This window comes from Microcebus murinus, chromosome 16, assembly GCF_040939455.1.
Source record: "Microcebus murinus isolate Inina chromosome 16, M.murinus_Inina_mat1.0, whole genome shotgun sequence".
NCBI lineage: Eukaryota > Metazoa > Chordata > Mammalia > Primates > Cheirogaleidae > Microcebus > Microcebus murinus.
The window spans coordinates 8409784-8437727 of record NC_134119.1 but is presented as its reverse complement, the minus strand read 5'-3'; the positions used below and the strand labels follow the sequence as shown (position 1 = coordinate 8437727).

Below are 27944 nucleotides of genomic sequence, written 5' to 3'. Positions count from 1 at the left end.
CCATCACTCGTCTGGCAAATACTTACAGAGTGTGTATAATGGCTAGGTACTAGTCTTTTAGCCCTCGGCGATGAGCAGCACACGGTGGAGGTGACTGTTGCCCATGCACCAGCGTTCTAGGGAAAGAGAACAGACCGCAAACAGGTAAACAACAGAATGAACGAGAGAGGTGCAGCAGGTGATGAGAGCCAAGAGGGAAAGATAGCAGAACGAGGGGATGACAGAGATGGTAACGAGGGGATGACAGAGATGGTGGCGAGGTGGATTTCTCCAACAGCCACACAGGGTGGGCAGGGAAGGCATCTCGGAGGTGCCTGGTCTTTGAGCTGAGACCCGCGCGATGGGAAGGAGCGGGAGAGGCTCAGAGGGAAGTGAGCGTGATGTTTCGGAAGAGCAAAGGGCAGGTGAACAAAGGGAGCAAGATCTCGAAGAGGGCGGTGGAAAGATGGCGCCACTTACCTAGGCCCTGTGGACCCCCACAAGCATCACAGATTTTGTTCTAAGAGGGACAGGAAGCAGTGAGAGGGTTTTAAGCCAGGAGGCGACATTATCCAAATTACATTTTGAAAAGGATATTTTGCGGTGTGGAGGCTGGACTCGGCAGAGGCAGGGACGGAAGACACTGGGAGGCTGTTGGTGCCATCCAGGAGGTGAAGGCACCAGCCTGACCCACGGGGGAGCCCAGACAAAGGCAGAGCCCGTGATGTAGCAGGTGAATGAGCAGCAGCTGCTCCTCATGACTGTGGCTGCTTGTAAGAACCCCCATGTCCTCTGACCATTTGCTGAACAAGTGCATCTACTGTGTGCTAGCCATCGTGTTAAGCCTTGGAAATGTAAAAGTGAGCAAGGCAGACAACATCCCTGCCCTTGTGGACCTTAAATAAGGGAGAAGCACATCCAACCCATAACCAAATAATTACAGAATAGTAAGTCTGGCAATGGCAGGTATCTTGGAGAAAACAACACGGCATGGAGATTTGGAAGGACAGAGCAAGAGGGAGGGACAGCTACTTAAGATTCTGTGCCCAGGGAAGGTCATGTGGAAGAAGGTATGACATAGTCACAGACCTGGATAAGGTGACATCAAGATGTGACCCAAATGTCAGCTGTTCCCACATCTTCCTAATCCCAACATGTTGCTCTTATTTTCAACTGATCCCAACCCCAAACTCAACACCACTGCAAGTTCTCTCACCGAAGCACCAGTGAACAGTGGGGAGGTGGGGAAACTTTCAGGAGGAAAACACAGAAGTGGGGGTGAGACGACAGTGCCACAGCAGCACCTGACAAAGCCTCTCACACATTCCTCTAGAAAAATCCCAGATATGTCTTTTCTCCTTCCTCTGCGCACGATTCCCAGCTTTGTTCTTGAATTCTCTGGCCCTCGCAACGGCCAGTCTCCGCTTTCCTCTTCTAAGCAGAGCAATTCAGCTCAGCCCCAACTCTTCCCACCCGCCCTGCAGCACACCCCGCTAAACAAAGGTATCCCATGGAAAAGCAACTGCAGCCACCATTCTTGCCCTCTGGGACTTCACCTCCTCATTCCTATCCCAACTGGCTCCATACGGTATTTCTCCTTAAAATACTCAGTGCCCTCCCCAAGGGAAGTTCTGGTGAATTCTATTATCACCTTGCAAATGGATTGACATAGCTCACAAGTTCCCCATTTCTTGAGCCCAGGACATGGAATCTCATGGAAATGCACAGGATCATTATCCTATTGAAACCTACCTTTGCACAGATTCTTCCTGTCCATGTCTCCTATGTTTATGTTTTCTCTCCACATACATAGTCAGGATGAGATGAGATAGTGACGGAACCCTTGCCGTACATCTACGGACTTGGCCTAAGGCAGGGGTTGGCAAATTGACCAGTAGAAAGGTGTCATCAGAACACAACCACACCCTTGGCTTGCAAATGGCCCGTGGCTGCTTCTCCGCAGCTGTGCAGGGCGGAACCGCTGCCCAGCACAAAAGCAGCCCTGTCCCATGCGAATGGGTGTGGCCGTGTTCCAATACCGCTTTATTTCTGGACGCTGAAGTCTGACTTTCATGTAATTCTCACACATATCATGAAATATTCTTCTGCTTTTGATTTTTGTTCAACCCTTTGAAAACCTAAAAACAATTCTCAGCTTGCTGGCTTTACAAAAACAGGTGGCAGGATGGATTTGGCCTGCGGGTCACCGTCTGCCCCCCTGATGTGCGGGGTTGCTGACAACCTCAGGCTCTCTGGGTTCTTGGATCATCACTGCACCACCAGGGTCCTCCCAGGAAGAAAGCAGAGTTGGTGTCAGTGCCCGGCTGTGCCTGGACCTCCCCCTCCAGGTCGCCAGTTCCTAGAATGCCTATCCTCCCCCAGAATGTTCTCCCCTGCAGCCTTCCAAGCCTGGAGTCTGGGTGCCTTGAGACGGGGCCGCACACGCACCCCGATCTCCCCAGCATTCAGCCCAAGCCCAGCGCCACGCAGGTGCTCAAACCACATTAGCGGAGCGAAGAAACCAAGGAATACACGAGAGTCAGAGCATCTTTTGTGCGGTTCTCAAGCCCGTCTCTAACATCATTAATGCTTATGATGAGACGAAACCATTACTTACTAGCAAAATGAATAATTCACCACCATTTCTCAAAACCTACTGGGATGAGAAACAAGGAAGAAGAAAGGCAGCCGTGGGTACCTATGAGTGATACGTCTAAGCGACTCCTGGAGGCGCAGAGCCCACGGCCCCCGCGGCCCCCGCTCCGCACTGTCGCCATAGATTTCCAAAGGAGTGGAGGCCATTCCCTGGCAGCCTGGGGGAGAGGGGCCAAACCGTGAGGCTCCTGCTCGGCCTTCGGCGTTTTACAGTTAAGAGCTGGCCCCGTTTAAAGCCCAACCCGTCATTACCGCTACCAGTGAGATGGGACACTTCGATCCAAATGGAACCTGACTGCCCGAAACGACCCAAAGTTAAGCTGCTTCCGAAAGCATCTTTCACTCTGTGTGCCGGCCACGCCGGCTGACGCCTGTCTCGGCGGAGCGGCGGGTGGCGGGTGCCCGCCCGGCGACATCGCGGTGCAGAGCTGATGCTGCACGTGCTTTTCTGCTGCTGTGTCTTTTCCAGCTGACAGCTTAGCCCGCGCCCTCAGCCTGTCTGTTCAGCTCAGGGAGACGGTCACTGATTCCCTCTCTCCCGATCAGCCCGGGCAATGATTGGGATAATTTAGGGCTTGTGCCGCTTGATCATCTGTACAGTTACAACAAATAAAACATTTTAATGTGAGCAGTCACTGCGTGTTTACTGTATCATATTGCTGAGAGCTGAACGAATGCCAAGCGCTATAACAGAAGGGGGGATGCGAACTCCAGAATGATGACACTAATAAGGAAATTACAAAAGGCCCAACAAATGGCATTTGTGTTAAATCAATAATGTTCTGTTTGTTTTTTTTAATTCTAATCTTTCTTCGGAAAAAAAAAATTATCTTTCTAAACAGTTGGCGATTCCTATTCTTGTTCGTCTTCCTGAACATAATTAAAAACATGTTGTGGCGTCTACTTAAGACATCAACTTTCCCAAGGCTGTCTTGTCCACTGCGTTTTAAACAAAGACACTTGTTTTGGCATTGTGCCCTTAATTAATCATTTGAGGCTTTATTGCTGTACAAAAAAAAAATTGTCTTTGTTTAATGATTCATCACAAGCCCAATTTCTGTAGAACTTAATCAAATACAGAACCAACTTTCTAATCAGCTTGAATACCAAAAAAAAAAAAAAAAAAATTAATGTAGGCCTTGTTTTCAGGATGTTATTTGATAAAAGGAACCGGTGTATGACACTGTTACATAGGCTGCTTAGGAATTCTTTCGGAGAGATAGGATGGACCTTTGCTTTTGGATTCGAGAATGGACACTCATTGTTTATTAAGAAAACAGAACCTCTGATGGCCCAGTGAGTGTCATGTAGCACTTGGGCCTTGCAGAGCCGGGGACAAAGCCTTAAGAATTCACGTCTTGTCTTGCCATTTTCAGCGTCCACTCTGAGAATCAGACGGCGCAGAGCAGGACAAGGTGATTGCGGGCAGGGCCGAGCCGACTGCCGCCCACTGAGATCAGGCCTCGGGCTCTTCCCTCCTCCCGCTCGGCCCTGACTCCACCAGCTCACTAGCTTCTGCGTCAGACTGGCTTCCTCCGGGCCCCTCCCCGAGTAGCATTCACTTGGCAGTCCCCAATGCAGGAAAAAGCAGAACTGAGGCACCTGTGAGTCACACCAAGTCAGGTCTAGGATTTCAAAAAGGTCTCAATATAATAACAAAATCGCTGGAGGAGGAGGTAGAGCATTTGAATTAAATCAACTTATAAAATACATCACTCTCTGGGCTCGGGGTACATGACAGCCTAAGAAGAAGTTTGAGCATTCCGCTATTATTATCACTTTATTATTATTAACTTTGCTATATTTATGAGAATTTAAAATCCGTGGCATTGATCATGGGTACAGTTTTGAACACGCTTTCATATGAGCTGGAATTCAGAGCTCCCTAACTCCTGCTGTGGTTAGTCAAATACTGTGGCAGATGTTATTTACAGAGGGGAGCACTTTCCTATGCCAGGCACTATGTCCAGCACTTTGGGGGCACATTCCCCTATAAAATGGGAAGTACCGTCCTCATCTTACAGATGAGTAAACGGAGGCTTCATTTGACCTGAAGTTTTCCTACAACTGGGACCGTAGCCTCGACCTCCCTCCAGCTTCCTGATGTGATGTGGAGTCCCAGGGGACCCTCAAATCTCGATTCATCCCAGACTTGGCACTGACTGATGTAAAGCGAGGAAACCGAGCGCATTTCCCCAAAACTACAGCCAGCGTCGGGAGTCTGGGCTCCCGGGTGAGCAGTGTGTCTCGACTGGTGCCAATCAGGGTGCGGCGATTAAGAGTCGGGCTTTAGCATTTGACAAACCTGGCCCCCAATGCCAGCTCCTTCTGTGAGCCCCTAGGAGACTTACATAACCTCTCTGAACCTCAGGCTGCTCGCCTTGCAAGAGCGCCTACCTCACAGATGGGATTGAAGATGCCTTTTCAGATGCAAGCGCATCTAACAAAGAGCCCCTCGCGTAATAAGCATTGGATAAATGTTAAAACATGCAACCGCATGTTGAATAGGCATGTTGCCTGAAGGGTGATCAAAGCATCACTTTATTTCTTCCTCCATTTAAAATCTATTCAGAGGGAGTAAACACCCCTGCCCTTGGATAAAATCGTAGCCAGCTCGTGACTTTCCTGCTCCCTCTTAGGGAAGACAGGCCTGTGGGCGAGTTGAGACTCAACTCACAGGCTCAGGCCAGACTTAGGGGCGTCAGCTGGAGGTGTTCATTTGGCTTCGGGCTGGAGGTGCCCAGTGGGAAACTGAGGGAGGAATGAAGTCCCTCTCTGTCTGCCCCTCCTGTGTCCCCAGCCTGTAGACAGCAGCTTCAGGGCCAGCTGGGAGACGGGACGAGATAGGACCCATCCCGGAGCAAGGCTGACGGCTCTCGGTCTGTGCTCCAGGCAGGTGGTTCAAGCCCACTCATTGTTGACTTTATGCTTTTATTGTGATAAAATACACAAAATATTAAATTTACTCTTTTAACCATTTTTAAGTGAACAGTTCTGTGGCTTTGAGTGCATTCACATTGTTCTATAGCCATCACCACCCCCCATCTCCAAAACAATACAAACTCTGTCACCTGGGTGTCCACGGGTCCTGTGGCCAGCTCCCTCTGGGCCGTCTCTCCTCCAGGTCCCTGTTCCAGGAAGATGTCCCCCTCTCCCAGGGCGTGGACAGTGACTCTCTGCTCCACAGTGCCGGGGGTCCACGGGAGGCCCTGGCTAATGGTCAGCCCCTTTAAACACACCTCAGCACCACCACCCATGGGCTCTCTCCCCTGCATGTTCCCTGTTCCCCCTAGTGGGCCCAGAATAATCTCTGCCACACTTCCCTGGACAGACTCTCAGAGGCCAGGCTGATCCAGCAAACAGCTTCCTCTAAAGCCACAGGAACAGTCAGAAGCTCTCTGCTTCTGGGCAGAACTCAGACCACAGTCCACAGTTTGCCTGGTGTCCCCAGGCTCCCTGTCTCCCAAGGCCAGCCTGGACATCTTCCTAACCCATGCTCCCTGTCCCAGCGAGACTTGGGGTTTGTCCTGGTTCGGGTTCCCCCAGAAGCCTCCTCTGAAACAAGGACTCCGGCTCCCAGGAAACACTAGCAGGGGAGTGAGGAGGTGAGCCGGGGGGACGGAGGGCAGCCAGTGCAGGAAGCTCACCATGCAGGTTGTCTTTGTGAGTGACTGGCACAGGATCCCACGAAGAGCCCTGGGAGCTCGAGAGGACCACAGCCCTCAGAGAGAGCTGGGGTCTGTACCCACCAACCCTGCCAACTGCAGACAGCTGTGCGGTAGGTGAGCCCAGAGGCAGCGAGGGGCAGGGGGGTGTTAATTCACATTCATCCACTTCGCAGCAGATGTGCCCAGTGGTGCTGGTAGTCAGAGCCCTCAGAAAGCCACAGTAGACACGGGACATGCAGGGGCAAGGGAACAGGGCAGGCCACCGGTGTCGCTGCCTCCAAGCTGGAAGGTAGCCCCCTCCTCAGCCCACCTCCTATAGGAGGAAGACGGAGACTCAGGGCAGGATGACAGCTCTTTGTCCAAATAAAACTCCCCCACCTGCTCATGCGGTTCTTCCTCCCAGGCTCCCGTGGAGCCCCCTGCAGGAGAGCCCCTGCGAAGCAGAGAGAATGAGATCCACAGCGGGGTGGCCAACCTCCAGCCCAGCTGCACCCTCCATGAGCATAAGGACTGATGTCCCCCTCTGTGCCCCAGTGTCCTCACCAGTGAGACTGAGGACACTACAGAGTTCCGTGAAATGCTTCCCAGGCCTCCTCCCAAATGCGTTCAGACCCCCTGCTGGGCTCATTTCACACACGGTGCATTTCCTCCCTAGTGCATGGGGAAGAGAAACTCAACAGTCCTCTGTGAGCGTCTGATGAGGTTCCCCTATGTGATGGGGAGCTCCCAAGGGCCAGAACCGCACGGCACATTGATCTCATTCTCTACTTAGCTCCTTAGCACTTAGCACAAGGCCCGGCACATAGTACGTGCTCAGCAAATATTAGTGAAACACACATACCCACACGTATATGCATGCATGCATATACACATGCATACCCACATACATACGCCAATGCTACATGTCAAGAACCTGGAGCCCTGAACTCATATGCCTCCAGGAGCCAGGCAGGAATAAGTCAAAAGAGACAGTATGGGAGGCAACAGGGAAAGGTGGAGAGTGTGGCAAACTGCAGAGCACTGGCCCAGTCCAAGGGCATAGCAGCTACTCACTTGCATTTGGCTCCACAAAGTTACCGCTTGCCGGACCTTCCGATCTTTTTCTGAAGAGACTAGAAATCCATTATGTGAAATTTCCTGATTTTTGACACGTCAGCAGTCACTCCAGATTTTTAGAAAACACTCTTCAGGTAGAAAATACATGTATATCTTGTAGGCCAACCATAGCTCACCAACCAATAGATTGAGGTCTCTGTTATCAAGCGACATCTGAGATACAGGGTATTTCTCTTCTCCTATCTTCTCCTTCTATTTTATCTCTGTTCCCACAAAGACAGAGTTCCATGTGGTTGCACAGGTAGGTTTGGCCACCCAGAGGCAAGGGGAGGAATGACATGACCCCTGCCCATCTCCCACGTGTCAAAGGCTGTCCTTGTGTCTAGGCGCAGGGTGGCCCCTTTGGCAGCAGCCATCCTTCTCCACATCACCCTCTGCCTTCCCCACCTGCTTGTGCCATTCAGCTAATTAGTGTGACTCAACGGACATAAGAGGCTCAGGTGTCCTGCCAGGACTAAGCCTGGTATGAGTAATTGTGTGTGCCGGTAGGTTGCTAGGCAGCCAGCAAGAGCGACTTCTCCACTGGGGCGACACAGAAGAGAGCATGTGGGGTGGGCTCGTTCTGCCAGGTGATGAAATCAAGGCATTTTAAGTCACCCAAGATGAACCCGTTTCTCTTCCATCCAAAGGGGAGACACACTCACTCTTGACAAGAGCCTACTCCATTTAGCTCCAAACATTAACAAAGGAATTGACGATTTCGAAGATGAGCCCATGCACAGTTGGTGAGGGTAGCCTCTTTAAGAAGAAATTTGGCAATGTTAAGCATTCTTTCTCTTCCACCTGCAAGTTCATGGCTGGGAATTTATCTGCGGACGTATTGGGGCGTGTGTATAAGTTGGGTGCATAAGGGTCTCGCCTTTACCTGGAGGGGAATGGTTAAAGGGATACACTCTGGCGCCAGAGCTGCTAGGTTTGAATCTTAGCTCTACCCCTTGTGAGCTGTGTAATCTCAGGCAAATCACTTCACCTCCCTGGGTTTCAGTCTCCTCATCTGAGAAATGGGGCTATTAAAGCACCTATTTCATACGGTGGGCGGGAGATAAAATGACGTAATATAGGTAGAGCACTCAGAAGAATTCCCAGCACACAGCAAGTGAGATATCTGCCATCCACTGGAAATGCATAAACACGTTTTAGTTTTCCATTCCAGGAGTCTCAGTGCAATCTTTCAAAATAATGGAGCAAACCCCTCTGTGCAGATATAGAGCAATCTCGAGATTTATTATTTAGAGGAAATGTCATGTGTCTATAGCATTCACCTTAGTGTTCAAAATCATCTCTAAATGATACCCAATAAAGTTGTTTGTAAAAAAAATAATATGTACACGCACGCATACTTAATGTTTATGTAGAGAATGCTTCCGGAAAGATCGGAAATGAGCCCTCGGGTCAGAGGGGAACTTTTCATTTTTGTGGTGTTTGATTTTTTTTTATCAAGTTGTTGTGCTATTTTTTTCCCCAGTAAAATTTTCGTTTAAAAGAAAAAGTCAGGACCGAACTCAGTGGTCAATGGCACTGGATTTAAACCCAGGGCTGGTACAACCACATTTCCACGTGGATCTCTTTGGTCTCCCTTTGATAAAGCTGCCAGCTCCGTGAGGTGACCAGGCTCCTGAAGCAGCAGGCCTAGCTCTGCCACTTCCCAGCCGTGTGGCCTGAGACAGGCAATGTCACCTTTCTGTGCCTCACTCTTTCTTTTCTCAGAGAGGCAAGAGCAGCTTTTTCAGGGTTTTTAGAGGATTGATTGAGATAATGTTTGTAAAGTGCTGAGGACAGGGCCTGTCATATATAAATAGGGGTTATTATTATACATGGTAGCTGATTTCTAACTACCAGCTTTACAAAGGTGGCAGCGAATCAAGATATTCACTATTGTCGTTTATGCAAATGAAGACGACAACACCTAGAAAAGAAAATATCTTTCCTCCTTCTCTCTCTCTCTCTCTCTTGTTTGTCTTTAACATAAGCCATCACCAAAAAGCCTTAAGGTTTCTGTTGATAATTTACACAATAAACACATTAAAAATCAGCAAAACGCCACGTTGGCTATTGTCTAAGATTCATCTTTGTAGTCCGATGAACAGCTTGAGAAATGCCGATGGGGAAAAAAATTAAAATACGTGATGATAAAATTATCAATACAGTTGATTCCAGAGAAGCAGGCCCTGCGGCTTACCCTGCTGCGCCCTCCGCAGGCCCCAGGCCCTGCCGCAGCCTCCCGAGGGGTCTCACCCTCCCCTGCACCCAGCCCTCCCCACACAACCTCCTGCTTCACAGCCCTCCTGAGCATCCACGCTCTTGCCATCCTAAGCCTGTATTACAGATTATTTACCTGCCTATACCTACCCATACAGCCCCCCCATCTGAATATCCTAATTCCATAATACAAATAGTAAACAGAAAGTTCATTATAGTAAAATATGATGTAGTCTACATGTGTGAATATACATATTCCATAAGGGTTTATATATGTGTACATGCTTGTATTTGTGTGTTATGCATATACATGTTATTTATGTGTGTGTGTGTGTATATGTACATGCACATGTATTATCTATGCATGTATGTATATACACACACACACAGAGGCATGATGGTGTTAGGAGACATGAGAGTAAGAGTAAGACATGAGAGTAAGTAACATGATGATGTTAGGAGACATGGATTTAAGAAGACAATATTTAATGTATAATTATTTGTCCCTTTTCTTCATATGGACATTTTGAAATAAAAGGTAAATAGTGCGTGTAAATAGACATGTGTGTATACACATCATCGTGAACCCCGAAACCACCAGGAGAGCCAGGTGCTAAGAAAGGGTCTCAGCGGGGCTAACACAGTCAGACAGGGGATTAGGAAGGTTACCCTGGTGCACAGGTGAAGGGCAGGGGAGAGGGGAGAGGAGGCAGAGTGGACGGAAGGCGGGCATGTGAGTTCCCTGCTGTCACAGGCAGCTGGGAAGGGGATCAGAGGGACAAGAGAGAGCGAGGCTCTCGGTGGGCACAACACGGACCCAAGAGGGCGCTTTGGACATTGGCTGCAGGTGGCAGAAGTGGAGCAATAGAGATCCACCTATGGAAAGAACACATGCTTTGTTAGCAATACCTGGGGCACAGGGAATGATACCAATTATCCTGAAAACCTGCTCGTCTGGCCTCATTTCTTTGGACAGTAGTCAGGTGCTATTCACGTGTGCGTTTCCCCACGGGGCCGGGAGCTCCCTGAGAGTCTTTGTCCTGTTTGTCTCCATGGCCTCTACATCGGGAAAACGGACCGGCGTGCTAGGGCCAGTGGGCCAAATCCTCCACCTGTTTGTGCAAATACGGGCGCACGGCCGCACCCATTCACATCGCCGCCTTGCCGCTGCAGCGGCTCGGCTGCGGACTTGTCCAGTGAATTCTAAAATACTTACCATCTGGCCCTTGAAGACACTGTTCGCCAGCTCCATGATCTCATATCATCCCAAGAACAGAGCTGCTGCCCCATAAATATCTGTGCAATGTATAAGCGGGAGTCACAATGATAGGACGGCCTTCCGCCATACAGAGAAATAACCCATTGATTCCGCTTGATCGGCACACCCCTTGCATTGCATCCCCAAATGTGAAACTCTTTTTTAGCCCCCAAGTCACTCATGGTCTCAATTGGTCCAATCCTTTGGAGAATCCTTGAAGCAGGCCGGACTCAGGGGAGCCCTTGAAGACAGAAAACTGAACTATTTGGGGCAAGAGACGTTTTATCAAATTTGGCACTATTGGCATTTGGGGCAGAATAATTCCCTTGTGGGGGGCTGGCCTGTGCATTGTCGGACACCGAGCAGTGTCCCCGGCCTCCACCCACATTCCTTCCCTATAGGCGGTTAAAAATGTCTCCTGGGAGGCAAAACTTCCCCCCAGTAGAGCACCAGGGCTATAGAGAGAGAAACGGTGGCTAAGAACTCAGTACTGGGATCCACTTGTCAACATCCCTGAGGATATTCCTCTCGGTTTTTTAGAATACACAGGAGGAATTTGCACAGTCCATTCTAATCACTCTACTCAGCCTGTCAGGGGACTTCTGATGTCTAACCTGAGTCCTTTATGCTGCATTTGCCCCTCTTTTTTTTAATTCCGTCATTGATGAAAAAATTAAAAATAGAGAAGAGTTAGTGTCTACACCTGCCATAATAACCCTCCTACGGCAGTCTCTTTACAGAGAAAGCCAGGAAATACGTAATCCAGGTCATCACTCACTCAACAAATACCTGCTGAGCACCCGCTCACCTGGCCTGCTGAGGGTGCTGGAGATGGGACACGGAGCGGAGGTGAGCAGGGCCCTGGTTGCCAGAGCTACGTCCTAGTGCGAAGAACAAATAGGCAAAGAAATAAACAAGATGGTGCCAGTTACTGATGAGCGGTTGATGCCATAGGAGTGATGCCATAGGAGTGACGGGGTGGATCCTTAGCTGGGATGGTAAGGAAAGGCCTCACTGTGGACGGGACCTTTGAACAGAGGCCTAGAGAATTCAAAAGAGCAGCCCTGCCGAGAGAGAAGGGGTGAAATGCCTGGTTTCAACGTGTTCCCAGTTCCAAGATTTCAATCTGAAATGGGCGTGGGGTCTTGCTACCCTCTAGGGTTCCCTTCCTCCTGCTGTGGGGGAAGGGAGCCTCAAAGTGGGCTTGGGTTCCCTGAGCAGCTTCAAGAGGCAGCCCTCTCGATTAGCCCGAGGCTCTCTTATGGATTTCCTCAATGACTGTAGTAGTGCAAAAGTTAGGCACTCCCAGGTTCTCAAGGAGAGGAACCTACAGTCTTCTCCTTCCTACCCCTTCCCAGATCCGTCCAGGCCCCAGCGGCAGCAAGAGCAAGGCAGGCACGCAGGAGGGCGTGAGCGTGGTGAGGATGGGGTTTATGGGTGAGGCCCTCTGACCGACCCCAAAGCCAGAGTATGAATGTCTGGGCCCATGCCTGCTCTCTCCCCCAGCTTCCTCCATTCAGCTCTGTCTTTCTCCCAGAGGATGAGCCATCTTGTGCCATCTTGCTGGGTGAATAAGAACTTGAGTAAAAGCTAGAGGCATTGGGAAGCTGTAGCTCACTACTGGAATCATGGTGAAAAGTTATTTCAGGGCTTTAAGCTGCGTCACGTGCCATGTTGTTTTGCTCTACTTGTGGCCCCATCTCCCCGTTGCACTGTCTCAGACAGGCAGCTGGGGAGGGGTGAGAAGTGTCTGGGTGGGCTCTGGGGTCCTGCAAACGTGAGCTCAGATCTGGACCGTCCTTACTGACTGCCAGACTTTGGGGAAGCCACTTACACTCTTTGGACCTTCATTTCTTCATCTGCAAAACGGAGGGATCTACTTTGGAGGGTTGCTGTGAGGGTGAGAGATGAGCTCTGTCTTAGTAATAATAATGTAATAGTAATCATGCACTGAGTTTCTGCTGTGTATTTAACACCTTGCTGAATTCTGTATACAAATATCTCACCCTCACAACAGCCCTCAGTGGAGGATCCATTTATCACTGTCCCCACTTTACAGCTGAGAAGAGCGAGGCATAGAGGTGTTAAACATCATGCCTAAGTCTGCCCACTTTATAAAGAGCAGAGCCAGGATTTATTTGAACCCGGGTTCATAGAACCCAGATCCAGAGTCCTTAATCACAGGCCCTCTCTGCAGTGGGCAGACAATAAAAACCACTCGTTGCTGTGTTCTGGTTCTAACTGTAAGGAGAATCAGAGTGGCAACACATGGGAACTAAGCCACCCTCACTGCCCTGCTGGGCAGAAGGGGCATCTCGCTCCAAGTGACTTTGTTGTCACTTGTTGGTGCACACCGTCCCAGGGCCAGTGTGACACCACACTGGTGATCTCCTAATACATCCTGCCGAGCCTGATGGCTGATGTAATCACGTAGTACCCATCTGGCTCACTTAGTCCCTCTCTGTCTCTCTGCCCCATGTATAACGCAGGAATTCAGAAATTTACATATTTGTTGTTCAACTAACATTTATCAAGCGTCCACCAAGTGGCAGGCACTGCTCTCTACAGGAATGCATGAGAGGGACGTACATCCTGCCCTCTTGCAGCTCACACTCTGGGGGGAAAGAAAATGCAGAAAGTAAAATATACAGTATGTTTAGCATGCAGAAAGAATCACGTGTCTGCTGGGACAGGAAGGGAGACCAGGAACTGCCAGTGACAGAGAAGGGCTCATTTTGAAATAGGGCGGTCAGGGAAGGCCTCCCAGAGAAGATGGAAAATGTGAGAGAGCAAGCCATCCAGATATCTGGGAAAGAACGTTCCTGTCTGAGAAAAACAGCAAGAGCAATCAATGACCCAGAGGTGAGTCAGCCTCTTAGAGAAACGTTTCACAAATTCATTCATCAGAACACCAATCTCATGAGACATTCACTGAAAATAAGGTTATGGGGCCCAGTTAGTTTTGTAAATGCCACATGCCACATAGTCCACGTCTGGAGTTGGCATTACCCATTACCATAAGAAAAGACAGGCGATGCGATATTCCATAGTAGAGTCTTGTTCAACCCATCTCACCCAGGCACAACTGGCTACACAACTATTTCTTCACCTAACACCTGTTGGCATCCCACTGAGCTACATTTCCATGGAAACCAATTTGGGAAACTCTGGTTTAAACTTGGGGCCCTTTCTCTGGAATGATGAACAATTTCTTGATTCTCTTACCCTCATTGAGTCATTCAACAAACACTTATTGAACACCTCCTTACTAAAACATCAGATACCGAGCTAGATTTGATTGGAGATAGAGCAGAGAATAAGACCCCCATCTCCACTTTTAAAAAGTCAAGTCTGGGACGCCGCCATGCAGACCCACTTGCCACCAGCCACAGTCAATCCCGCCGTATTCAACATCGCCACGCACAATGGCAGTGGGCTCCGTCTCCTTCGAGCTGTTTGCAGACAAATTTCCAAAGACGGCAGAAAACTTTCATGCTCTGAGCACTGCAGAGAAAGAATTGGAGTATAAGGGTTCCTGCCTTCACAGAATTATTCCCGGGTTTGTGTGCCAGGGTGGGGACTTCACACACCATAATGGCAGTGGCCCAAAGTGCATCTACAGGGAGAAATGTATGATGTGAACTCCAGGCTGAGGCATACAGGTCCTGGCATCTTCGTGGCAAATGCTGGACCCAACACAAACAGTTCCCAGTTTTTCATCAGCATGGCCAGGACTGAGTGGCTGGGTGGCACGTGTGTGGTCCGTGGCACGCGTGTGGTCCGTGGCACATGTGTGGTCCGTGGCACGCGTGTGGTCAATGGCAAGGTGTAAGGGTGCATGAGTATCACAGAAGCCTTGGAGTGCTTTGGGCCCCGGAATGGCAAAACCAGCAAGATCATCATTGCCAACTGTGGGCAACTCATAAATTCGACTTATGTTTGTATCTTAACTACCAGACCAGTCCAGAAGATCACCCCTCCACCGCATTTGCTCACAGTGTGCGCTCGCTGCAGGTCTTTGGATTCCACATTTTCCTTATTCCCCTCCATGTCCAGCTGGATCACAGAGTTAAGTCTGTGATTGTGAAATAAAACTAAATAACAATGAAATAGTCACATGCACAAAGCAAGCGAATGCCTGCCAAGGAAGATGAGAGCGTGTGGATTCTGTGACCCAACTCTCCAAGGGACAGTCGTGGGAAATGAATGGTTAAGAAAGAGACTGAGTGCAAACCTGCCCTCTCATCTCTCGTGCTATTTCAGCTCCTGGTCTCGCCAGTATTAGGAGGGCACAAAAAAATGATTCTTACTGGATCCGTGAGGTTTGAAAGGAAAGAAGAGGTGGTTGCTTAGGGATAAGACAAAAAGAAAAACTCACAGCAATTTATACCTTCTCAACACCTTCTCAAGAAGAATGAAGTTGAAAAATCTCAGAACCACCCCCTGCAGATCCAATTTCAAACATATACCCACATACGACACCCCAACCTTAAGCAGCCTCTGAGTTAGAATAAATTGACTTCCAGCACCACGTATACACCCGCCAGCCAGCCCTCTCGTTTACCACCTGCACAGGATTAATTTTCAAAGGCTGAGCTTTTCTCATAACAATCTAGAGTCCAAAGGAAAGGAAGCAATGCTGGGTGGAGGGGAGAGAACAAAACCCTATTTATTCACTTGTAAAATATACCTATTTTAATCACTCCTGAATATACCGATGTTTAGTTCAAAATATTAGGTCCCCAATTTATAGTCAGGACTTCAGGAGCCACATGATGCAATGTTAAGAGCATAGAATGCAAATAATAATGCCCACATTTCACACTAGTAACTTGATTCCCTGCTTTGAGCCAGCTGCTATCAAGGGCTTACCTAACTCCTTACCACACACATTCTTACCCCCATTTTACAGATGAGCAAACAAAGGCCTACAAAGATGCAATAATTTGCCCAAGAATCATACAGAAAGGCATACTGCAAGATGTGTTGCCTCTTTGTGAAAAGTATATAATATTTAGACCTTGCAGTGCTTGAATTTCAGCCTCAGCACTTCAGGGGCAGGGCACCTTGCATGGATCTTTTTTTTTTTCTAAGTCTTAGCTTCCCTATCTGACCTCCCTCCAATACTGGTAAAGAGTGCCCACCTAGCTCAAGGTAGTGACTCAACAAATTCCATGCCCTTTCTTTCTTTCAAAGTTTCTCCTTCTAGACTGCCAACTGCTTTAAGAAAATCTCCCGGAATCAATATGTGCTAGAAACTGTTCTGAGAATGTACACACGTCACCTCACTCCACCCACTTAATCTAGACAGCATCACTGAAAGTTGCATTCTTTCACCCTCCCTTTGAAGGTTAGACAACTGATCCCTCAAGATGGTCAACAGCAGGTTCAAAATGACCAAACCATCAAGTAAGCAACTCGTAGTTTAAACCAGTGGTTCTCAACTAGGGGACTCATGCATGGTCTGGAGACATTTTTGGTTGTCGTGCCTTGCAGGGTGTGGGGTGGGGCGCTGCTAGTGCCTTCTGGGTACAGTCCAGAGACGCTGCTAAACACCCTACAATGCACAGGACAGCCTCCACCCCACGGCAAAGAATGACCCGGCCCGAATGTCAATAGCGCCAAGTTTGGGAAACCTTGGTTTATCTGACACCAAAGTCAGTAAACTATTTTGCTCCCTAACTGAGGGTTTCTAACCCTCAGCAGTGTTGCCATTTGGAGCCGGATAATTCTCAGTGTGGCAGCTGTCCCGTAGGATATTTGCAGGATCCGTGTGGGCTGCTCGCCAGCATCCCTGGTTTCTGCCCATCGGATGCCTGTGGCACCTCCCCCTAAATCGTGACAACCAAAAATGTCTCCAGACATTGCCAAATGTTGCCAGCCCCTCTCCTCCCCACCCTGGGGGGGGGGGGAAGTCACTCAGTTGAGAATCATTTTCCTAACCCACACGAAATCAGTTTAGCTATGAAATGGGACTAACAAAACTGCTCTGAAAAATATTATTAATGAGAGAACATTCTGGATGACCATGATTTACGTGTGTTTAAAGAAAGCAGATGTGTCTGTTTAAATGCATACACACAAACACACACATTTATGTGTGTGGGTATGCATTTATATACATTTATACACTTCTTTTAATATGTGGGCACATTTGGCAAGAAGAAATAGTGAACAGCCTCTTTCTTCATATCCCAGCATATGAAATGTTACTTCCAGCTACATTGGGTTTCAGGAACCATACACCAGATTAGAAATATAATACAATGTTCCCCTTTTTGTTGCTGTCAATGTTCTGCTGTTGGAGCCTCATTATTATTCCAAAATGAATTAGATCTCAACTTGAAACAATGCACCAAGGGAGAGGAGAGGCCATACCCGAGGCCCCATGTCTGACCTCACTTTCTCACTTGGACAAAGTGGTGTTGACTAATTGAGAATCTCCATAGCTGGGCAAATTAAGGCATAACCAAATTCTAGCAAATTTCCCATGATGATACAAAACAGGAGTCGGTAAACTTTTTCTGTAAAGGGCCAGATAGTAAATATTTCAGATTTGCATGTTGCACAACCTCAGTTGCAACTATTAGAGTCTGCCACTGTAGCCTCAAAATAGCCACAGACAATATGTAAATAATAGGCCTGGCCGTGTCCCAATAAAACATTATTTATGAACATTGAAATTTGAAGTTCAGGTAATTCTTATGTCATGAAATAGTATTGTTCTTTTCTCTCTTTTCCCAAACATTTAAAAATGTAAAGAACATTCTTAGCTCCTGGACCAGCCACACAAAAGGAAGGGGCAGTCTGGATTTGGCCTGTCCACGCCCTGCATAGAACATGACAAAAGAGAGAAAGCTTGCTCTCTCCAAAAAAGCCATAAATTCCCACTTTGCTATCCTTAAGACGAAGGAGATTACCACGGATATTTGGAAGTTGGTTAGATTAGCAGTACGGAAATTAATCTGCCAGTACCTGAACTTCTAGAATATTCAGTTTACATGGCCCTGGATAAACACTGAAGGATGCACTTGAAGTAACTTTGTGCTGGTTTTTTTCTTTTCCTGCTATAACTGCATGAAATAAGTGTTTGCAGTAGGCAGTAACCAATGAATTGGATGTCTCTAGGACCTCCTGGCTAAAAAACAAAATAGACGTTTGGGGGATGGACACGCATGAAGCTCTTACTCGAGGGGGGAGGGGGGCACGGGCAATATATGTAACCTTAACACTTGTACGCCCATAATACGCTAAAATAAAAAAAAGAGAGAGAGAGAGAGAGAGAGAGAAATAGAGAAAAAGAAAGATCTTCAAGTTCTAAATTTTGTAAACACAAAGCCTCAGGTCCTATGTGAAATTGGACATGAAAAATCTGCCTCCGATTTCTGTCCCCCCCACACACACACACAGTCAGTCGAGCATCCCGCCCTCAGGGGTGAGACCCTGGGCTCAGAACTTCTTAGTGGTTATAAATTCTTCAACAGTGGATTAAGTTTTTTAAAGGGATTTTTCTTCTTTTTCTTTTTCTTTTTTTCTTTTTCCTTAAGTTACGGTGATCACAATTTTCAGATTTCTGACTACTTACAAAACTTTTTTTTTTCCTCCCCCTCTTAACAGAAAAGGTCAGTCACTTTTAAGATATAAGAGAATTTGAGAACAGATTAATGACAAAGACAAATGATGATTTTTATTTTAGCGGAAGTTTCGGTGCGTTTTCTGGGTACTGATAATAAAGTGCACTCGACATATAACTGAGTAAGTTCTTTGCTTTAAAGTTCAACGATGGATCAAAAGAGTGAATTCTCTCTTTAACAAGAAATCTCCTGGAAGGAAAAATAAAAGGAAGTAGGGGGTGGGTAACGCTCCTCCATCCCTTTTGTCTTTTCCTCTTCTCTTTGTGGCCCAGAGACAGAGCATTGAGTGACTTCTTCAGAAAAGAGATCAGTGAAATTGTCAGTTGATTACTTCTCCTTGATTAGCATTTATAAGAGCCCTGTGATACAGTATTTGCATTCCTATTTAGCCGTGATTTTTGTGGGGCACCAATGATTAAACTTGTCACAGGGCTTGATTGACGGGGTCAGATCTTCACTTTCTACTCTTTTGAAATTAAAAACAAATGTGTCAGCTCCCTTCATGGGCCGGAGCAGCCGTGAAGCTCGCCTGCCTTGTCATTGCAGATAGGTCAGGAATGTTTTAATTTTAGGGATGGATTCTGCTTGTCAAGTAGAGTGTGATGGCGTGTGGTTCTGGAGATGAGATGTGAAGGGTGTAACACAAAGAAGGGGAAGAACAAAGACAAAGACACTCACATTATTAGACAGATTTAATTAGTCTGAATGGATATTATGCTAGATGAAGCAGTGAGCTGTGAAATTAACCCTTGATTACGGATTGGCGGATCATACTCATAAAGAGAATCAGACCTTTGTGGAGAGACGCGAGGTATGATTTCAGTTTCCTCTACGCTTCTGGGTTGCGTGCCAGATCTCCACCCCCGTCTACTCAAACACCAGGACCTGTAGGAGAAAAGCGTGCAAGTTCACCTTTCACTTGTGCGAGCAGGTGTACCTAGAAAACAAATTCCGCCTAGCTTTGCTCTCTTCGACTCGAGAGAAAGCAACAAGCCAACAGCGGTTGGATGTGCAGCTCAGGGGCTCACAAAGATGCAGGTGTCTGAATTCAAAACAGAGAACAGGAAAAGCTAAGTTTGCAGGAGAGGGTCACCTCCTTGGAGTGCTTGTCCTTGATGCAGCCTTCTCCCAATTTACGGCTACCTTTCTAGGGTCTTCTCCAGAGATCCCAGCTGCATCCTGACTCCCAAGAACTCCGAGCACATTGAGAGAGGGCTGGGAGGCCTAGACACCTGACCCAACACGGGTGCACAATTAAGCAAAATCCCTAATGGTCAGGACTTCAACAAGGAGTGGACACTTGTGAGCGACAGTGCACATAAGGAGGAATGTGGGTCTGAGATGATGTGGCCTTCTAGAAATCCTGTACTTTCCCCAAATCATCAAAAGGACATGAACTCTGCTGAGAAAGGTTTTGTCTAAGGCTTGCACCGACTGATGTCTCTGCTTTTACGTGACTCAGTCTAGAAGATCACTCCTCAGCACCAGTTCCGGGAATGGGAAGGCTCTGGTGGGTGTGACACGACAGAGGAGAGTCAGTTAGGCTGGCCCTGGTCATGCGCAAAGTCTGCAAATTAGGAACTGAGGAAATGGAGTTCTTGAACTTGCTTTGCAGTTCTTCCACAAACTCAGTGTTCTCACTGGCTAATGGGAAGTATAGCTTCTTCTTTAACACTTGTGCTGAGGATGGAGTCTGACCTGGAAGAGACATCGTGTGCTATTATCACAGCTCAGTGTAGAAAACACGGCACTAATTGGAAGTCACTTTTCTGGGTCTGTCCCTTTCTTATGGCAGTCTCTCACTTTGGAGTATAAGTGGCTCCAGTTTAGGGAGCTCCTGGTTGAGGAACTCCCTGAACCAACAGTTGTCCAATACAGTCTTGAGACGTTGGACCAATGGTAACGAACTGCAGATAATTTATTCCCAATCACTGCTGAAGGATGAGGGTGCTCAGTGAACTCACTGGCACTACACTACAATTTTCTGAATGGGGAAGACAAATGGAAATGGGAATCCTAACCCTGGCTCCATTTATGAGAATGTCATGCGTGTGAACAGGCGTCACAGGTCAGGGTGGGGAACATGTTGAGCATTTCTCTCTGCTCTGCTGGGAAATGCGAGGTCCCCTTTACTGGCATGTGCTTTGGGTGACCATCCTGTAGGGGTCACAGTGCTCCAGGTAGATGGTTGCATCTCAAATCTTTGGTTTATGGTCTCTGGAAAATAGGACTATTCCACAGATGAACCTGTGTTGAGGATTGCTTCCTTCCCGAAGATGATGTTTTTGTTTCTGAAGAAATTTTTTTCTTAGTCCTAAGTGATAAAAGAAATAACCCGCTGTCTCCAATTTGACTTCACTGAGGTTTACAGGAGAGGAAGGGAACTTAAGAAATCCTCTTATCAGGGGATTCCCAGCACTCAGTACCCTTGACCCCAAAGGGACCACACTGGGTGATTTACATGGTACGTGGGTGAACATTTTTTTTACGGTTATGTTTTTGTTTTAAAGCATATTCAAGTGCACGTGTCTGTGTGTGTGTGTGTGCGCGTGCCCATGCCAGGGTTTCTCAACATTGGCACTACTGACATTGTGGACTAAATGATTCTCTGTTGTAGGGCCATTCCCTGCACTGTAGGATGTGTAGCAGCTTCCTTGGGCTTCCACACCAGTACCATCAGCATTTTAGGGGGGACAACTAAAATGTCTCCAGACACTTCCAAATGTTCCCCCAAATCGCTCCCAGTTGAAGGCACTGATTCATATCTATGACTCCACAGACATTATTATTTAGGAGGATAAGGCTTTTAAATAATTACTGAAATTGAAGAAAGCCATTAGATAAAAGAAATTATAGAGAGAATGTAAGTGATAGTGATGCGGCAGAAATGAAGAAGGTTGTATGCAAGAGGAAGAAGTTTAGGAAACACTGATAGAGCTTTTCATCCGCATTTGACAGATGTAGAAAGCCGAAATCTAGAACAGAATACAGAATGGGCTTGACCAAAGTCACCCAGGTGCTGGGCCCTGTGCTAATCTCACCAAGATGATGCAAGAGAGGCATTTAGCACAGTGCCTGCACCCAGCAATAATAATCCCTGACATACATTGAGCACCTGCCATGTGACAGGTACTATTTTAAGCTCTTTACACATAGTAATTAATTTGATATTTACAAGTCTGTGAGGTAGGGATCATTGTTATTCCCATTTACACTTGCAGGAAGGGACAAGGAGACAAATCCATGGTTGGGGAGGAAGCTGATGAGCCATTTGGTGGAGCTGTGGGTGGGGGCGTGATCTATCATTTATGCTTTCGTACCTATTTTTAAATATTTCTCTTAGTGCCTGCCATGTGCCTAGCAATACAGGGCCTCTGGTCCAGAGAAAATATGTAATTCATGTCAGTTATTACTATCAGCTACTATTCCCACGGTTTCGCATGCTGTTACTGAGTTAGTAAAGGAAGCCTATAGCTGCTACTGCTTGCATATTATTCATGCAAGAATGAAGAATTTGTTTTTTTTCAGTTGGGCTTCCAAAGTTTGTTTTTCATTGAGAAAAAGCAGGAAGGTTAGAAGCTAGGAATGCTTTAGGCTGCAAATAAAAGACAACTTCACTTACAGTGATTTGAATAAATCGGGATTTGTTTTTTCCCACCATGATGACATCTGGAAGTAGACAACAATGGCAGTGGGCCAGTGCATTCATGATGCTAGAAGGTGTCTCTGTGAGTCTCTTGGTCACTGCCCATAGTTGCTGATGGATGCATCACATCCACATCCAAGGTAGGAAAAGGAGTGAAATAACTGTATCAGCCACCTCTGTCCCTCTTTGGGGGAAGCAGATCTTTCCCAGAAGCCCAGCAGACTTTTCCTGGAACCTCCTGAGCCAGAGCGATGCAATTTTGTCATCTCTAGCTGCAAGATCCTGTGAAGTATTTAGCTGGGCACATTGCCACCGAAAACAAAAACCAGGATTTTCTTAGCAAGAAAGAAAAGGGAAATGGATATTCAGTAGGCAGCTCACAGTATCTGTCCCAGGGACGGTTCCAGTAGCAAAGGTGTTTTCTGTCCTCTTCTTTCCAGCCACCACCCCCGCCCCCAGTTCCTTCTCATCCAGCGGCCAGCCATTGACTGGAGATCCATCTTCCTTTCTGAATGAGCACTCACCGGCCCCCAAATGTTGATTAGATAACTAGTGTTGGCCAAAAATTTCCTGAGTGCAATGGGCTACATACAAAGTATTAAGACTGTCACCATCATCATTACCACCGCCACCACCACCACAAAAATAACCTGCTGAGTATTTACCGTGATCGCTAAGGATTCCACATACATTATCTCATGGCGGCATCACAATGACCCCATACGTGTTACCATATTCACATTCTACAGAAGAGGAAATTTAGTTTTTGAAAGGCAAAGTGGTCTGTTCAAGGTCACCCAGCTTGGAAGGGGAAGATGTGGACCTTGAACCCAAGCCCACTGTCTTCACTTTTGAGATACTAAAGGTGCTACAAGGGAGCCAAGATGAATTCATGAGAAGTAGTTTACCAGTGCTGCAAAACAAAACAATAGTGTGAGTCCTAAGCTATGCAGTCCTGGAAATAAGTTTTGGAAGAACAACGAGGAAGTTGGTTTTCACAAAGGCCAGAGGTAGTCAAGAAAGACTCCTGAGTTGTCCCTTAGGACATGTTTGACTTTGTTTCCATGTGCAATAGTTATCAAGGCCAATGCTGGCCTCCCAACCACAGCAAACACACGGAACCAAACAGACCTTAGGAGGTCTGGACAGCCACAAAGCAAACAGAAACCACTAGACTCGGTGTAGATCTGTTTGGAGTTTGTGGGCACTTTTGAGGTCTCTCGGGGTCCACTGACAATCCTGCAACCATGTGCCTGGCACCAGGGACTTCGGTTGTTTGCAGTGCTGTGGCCAAGCTGCCAGCAGGCAGATTTGGAAGCCCAGCTGCCGAAGGCGCGCTTGTGAGCCGCCTCAGCTCCTCTTCTGTGTGTTCAGCCCGGCCTGCCTAAACCCACTCCAAAATCCCTCGGAGCCGAAAAAGGAGAGCATGTGCTTCCTTTTCACACAGTTTTTCTGAATGCCCATGAATATAAAAGAAAGGAAGCAAAACCAAAAAAGTCTAGGACACATGATATTCCCAAACGACAAAAAGACAGGAAGCTTTCTAAATCAGAAATCCGGCCCTGTCTTAAGGGATTTCCCTGTTTGTTTGGAGACCATGCTGGCTCTTAGCAAATTCAGATAAGGAACAACTGCAATTCAATGCATTCCAATTTAACCACTATTTTCTGAGTACCTATTGCATGCCAGGCCCTGCACAAGATTCTAGTGCAAGACGCTGATAGCTGCAAAGTCAAGTATGATCACGGAGGAAACTTTTGGCAGAGAAAGCGATAAAGACCTCACGGAGACCAGGAAAAGGGGTGATAGGAAGCCCTACTAAGATGATTCTTTCTTTCTCTGTTTTTTTTCCCCAGAGTCATGAGCACATAATGCAGAAAGAATTTTAAATAAAAGTTCAAAACTTAACCATGTGAAAAACAAAAATAAGGGAAGGCATGGTAGCAAATAACATTCATTTGGGAATCAGACTTATCTGAGCTCAAGGTCTAGCTCCTCTACCTGCTAGCTGTGTGACTCTGGGTGAGTCACTTTACTTCTCTGAGCCTCAGTTTCCTCATCTGTAAGATGGGTGTGGTAATACTCCCAACTTCAGAGGACTGAGATGATGCAAGAAAGGCACTTAGCACAGTGCCTGGTACATAGTAAGTGCTCCATTGATTTTTGTTTTCAATAATGATAATGATAACATAGCATTATCATCATTAACCTTAGTGCAGTGTTAGAAATATAATGAGCACTCAGTTATGATTTGCTATGGCTGGTTTTGTTGTCTCTGCTGTTGAATTATTTAACGCAGTGTCTGGAGACAACTGATGACTCGGTGAGCAAACTGGGACCCTTCTAAAGCCAGGGCTTAGCGTGTCAGTGTGGAACTCTTCCTACAGGACAGTCTCTGGGAGTCAGCCTACGGAATGCCTGTCTGTGATGAACCAGGGAAGATCATGTGTCTTCTTTTCTCTTACCTTTAAGAAACTACCCTAGTGGCCGGGCGCGGTGGCTCATGCCTGTAATCCTAGCACTTTGGGAGGCCGAGGCGGGCGGCGGATTGCTCAAGGTCAGGAGTTCGAAACCAGCCTGAGCAAGACCCCGTCTCTACCAAAAATAGAAATAAATTAATTGACCAACTAAAAATATATATACAAAAAATCAGCCGGGCATGGTGGCGCATGCCTGTCGTCCTAGCTACTCGGGAGGCTGAGGCATGAGGATCGCTTGAGCCCCGGAGATTGAGGTTGCTGTGAGCTAGGCTGACGCCACGGCACTCACTCTAGCCTGGGCAACAAAGTGAGACTCTGTCTCAAAAAAAAAGAAACTGCCCTAGTTGGCTCCATCCTGCCCAAAGTCACCATCAAGGTGAAATTCGCAAAGCAGAAGAGCTCAGAGACTGCCCTGGGAAAGATACACGCTGCCCCACGCCTGAGGCCGTGTCTGACCTACCTACACAGAAGACGCTCAGGCTTATTGCAGTTGGGTTTTGCTCTCCTCTTTTCTGTAGTCTTGGCCCCAGCAATTCCGTGCGATCCCAGTACAAGCCTCAGACTTTGCTTGAAATTTCATCTTCTCGCTCCGTTCTCCTCCTCACCTCTTCCCATACAAATCCTTCCCATGTATCAGAGTCCCGCTCAAACACTACCTCTTCTAGAAAGGCCCCCAGTCTCTCTTTCTTCTCCCAAGCCAGAAAAGGTCCTCCCTCCTCTGGGCACCACCAGAATATTCTCTGCACGTCCTGTGTGACATGCGTCAGTCTGGACCTTGGTTTATGGCCATGTATGTGTCAGGACTACGGACTGCACAGGACGGGAAATCCCCTCAAACCAGCTTAAGTGCAGAGGGATTTCTTTGGCTGGCTCCTGTGAAAGTCAAGAGTGTGACAGATTCAGGCACAACTGGATCTAGTGCTTAAACAGGAAATCTGGGCTTCTCAGCCTCTCAGTTCTCATTTACTCTGCAGTGGAAATGAAAATGTCATTTTCACGTGGTGGCTCAGAAACCAACAGCAGCCCCAGGCTGAGCCAACCCAAGGGAGCTCAACGAAAAGTGTTCCAGGAAAAAATCTTTCACTAGACTAACTAGGATCATGTGTCCATTCCTGGACCAATCACTGCCATGGCCAGGAGAATTGAATGTGCTGATTGGCTAGACTCAGGTCACATGCCCAGCCCTGTTGCTTGGTAGCGGGGTGAGCCCCCCACTCAAATCCTTGACCTGAGAATGAGAGAGCTGTGGTTTCCCAAAGGGAAACCAGGGTTGCAACCCAGAGGAAATAGCAATTATCTATGGCAGATATAAAATTCCTGCTGAATCATCTTTTGGTATCTCACTGTGCCTAGTATTTTGTTTCTCACAAAGTAGATGCTCAACAAAATTATCAAATAATTAAAAAAAAAAAAAGCAATGTGACCAAAGAACTTACCTGTTGATTTTCCGTATCTCCTCGTCTGACATTTAGTATTACTGTATTTGGCCAAGCAGAGATCACACATCAATTTGAGTGTTTCTCCAACTCTTTTAGGGAATATCTTAGTAAACCAGACATCACAGAGCCTTCCATCTGAAGTCAGAAATAACGCAGACAATACTGATGTTTAGTAATCCAAAGTGCCTAGCTTGCTAGGAAAAAAAAAAAATGTTTTTATCCTAATAAGAGAGAATTGGCCATGACCAAGTCCTTGACCTGTCTGTTTGAATCCTGTCTTTCTAGCCATTTCTGGTCATGAAAATTGGGCAGGATTTCTGGCATCCTTTATGCTTCTTTGTTATTAAAAGCAGGATCAGTTAATAAATAATTATGATGCTCAGTTTCTAGGGAACAAGGAGATAAGGGCAGGAACACTTGAGTCTTGCAAATTACATGCTATAGTATAGATTTTCACCCAGAGTGGAGAACAGCCTCGCTTTCTTTCTTCTTTCATTTTTTTTTTCCTGTGGCATAAATTGTTCTAATTATACGTGCAAGATCCTCTATTCCCAAAGATATGAGTTGGAAGCACTGTGTCTATTCTTTTAATTCCAAGAAGCATTTGCAGTTGCGCGTTCCCACCCCCCTTGTTTTCAAACTGAATTGTTTCAGTGGTAGCTTGGTGTGTCAGCTTGTAAGTCTATAAAACAGTTTTATACCAGCTGGAGATTCAACATGCTACATGAATACATAACAGTGCCTAACCAAGAAGGTTTGTAATTCAGTAATTAGCTGTAATTAATGAACACAAAGTGAAGACTCATTTACAGTTTAAATTATCACATTAGCTCCTGTCACCCTCTATGTACACAAAACAGCAGGAATTCAATTATTTTTATTCTTCAAAGCTAATTTAAAATTTAAGGGATGCCATTACATGAAATAATAGGTAGGAAATGTAATCGAAATCACTGGGAACAGTTGGCCGTCCTTAGAATAAAAAAAAAAAAAAATGTGATCACTGACGATTTGGAAATGTTTTTTCATCTGTGAACAGATGAAGGATTGAAATCTCTGCTCTTTTCAGTATATTTAATTTAAAAGGAGAAGCGAGTTTGGTGGCTGCAGAATCCTCGTGCAGGGAGAATCATCGTGCGTAATTGTAAAAGCAGCTGATAACTGATAGTGCTGTTGATAGTAACGAGGGGACGGCCTGAGAGATGCACATTCCATCATGCCTAATGGGAGCTGCGCCTCTTGCAACCGCAGGGGGTTCCTGGAATTGTCACCCGTTTGTGATGCACAATTTCAGCCTGTGTGACCTTACGTCATTGTCACTCCTCTGAGGCCCTTAATTCTTTGTACGTGTAGATGATAAGTATTCTTTCATTCATTCGTCATCTACCAGGTATCTTCTCGGTCTCAGGCACTATTCTAAGTTCCAGGGCCACGGCGGTGAGCAAGAGAGACCACACTCCTGGTCTCGCGGAACCAACGTCCCAGTGGGAAGAGGGACAATAGCCAGGGGTTCTGGAGCTTACATCCATGTCAGGCCTGGGCGTCAGTGTTTTTTTAATAGCTCTCTAGATGATTGAAATGCTCAGCCAGGATTGAGAACCGCTGTGATAAACTAATACATACAACAAATAAATTAGCATTCATTGGTGTTAGGTGCTGTGACAGAAACTAAACAAAAGAGTGTAGAAGGTAACTACAGGCTGCTCTAGACTCTGTTCAGGGAAAAGCAGCCCTGAGAAGACCTAAAAGAACGTTGTTCTTGTCCAGGGATCAGCAGAACTGCTACTGCTTTTTTTTCTCCTCCTTCTTCTTTCTCTCTCTCTCTCTTTTTCATTATAAACCTTTAAAAATGCAAACACATTTTTGCAGA

At 46.9% G+C, this 27944-nt stretch overlaps 1 protein-coding gene, 1 long non-coding RNA gene and 1 pseudogene across 4 annotated transcripts in view; 2 read left to right on the top strand and 1 right to left on the bottom strand.

The window, feature by feature from the left end:
* Nucleotides 1-27944, top strand: part of TSHZ2 (teashirt zinc finger homeobox 2) — a 437987-nt gene that overhangs the window by 381790 nt on the left and 28253 nt on the right. Inside the window, exon 3 of one of the 3 annotated variants that reach the window (XR_012923673.1) lies at nt 11605-11724. The exons of the other annotated variants lie outside the window; for them this stretch is intronic. The gene's annotated coding sequence lies outside the window, so the exon portion shown is untranslated. The remainder of the gene's footprint in view (nt 1-11604; nt 11725-27944) is intronic. 3 annotated transcript variants of the gene reach the window in all.
* The window catches only part of LOC105864364 (uncharacterized), a 60124-nt gene that overhangs the window by 18917 nt on the left and 13263 nt on the right, over nt 1-27944 (bottom strand). The gene's annotated exons all lie outside the window — the stretch shown is intronic.
* On the top strand, nt 13057-16293 carry LOC109729699 (peptidyl-prolyl cis-trans isomerase A pseudogene; annotated as a pseudogene).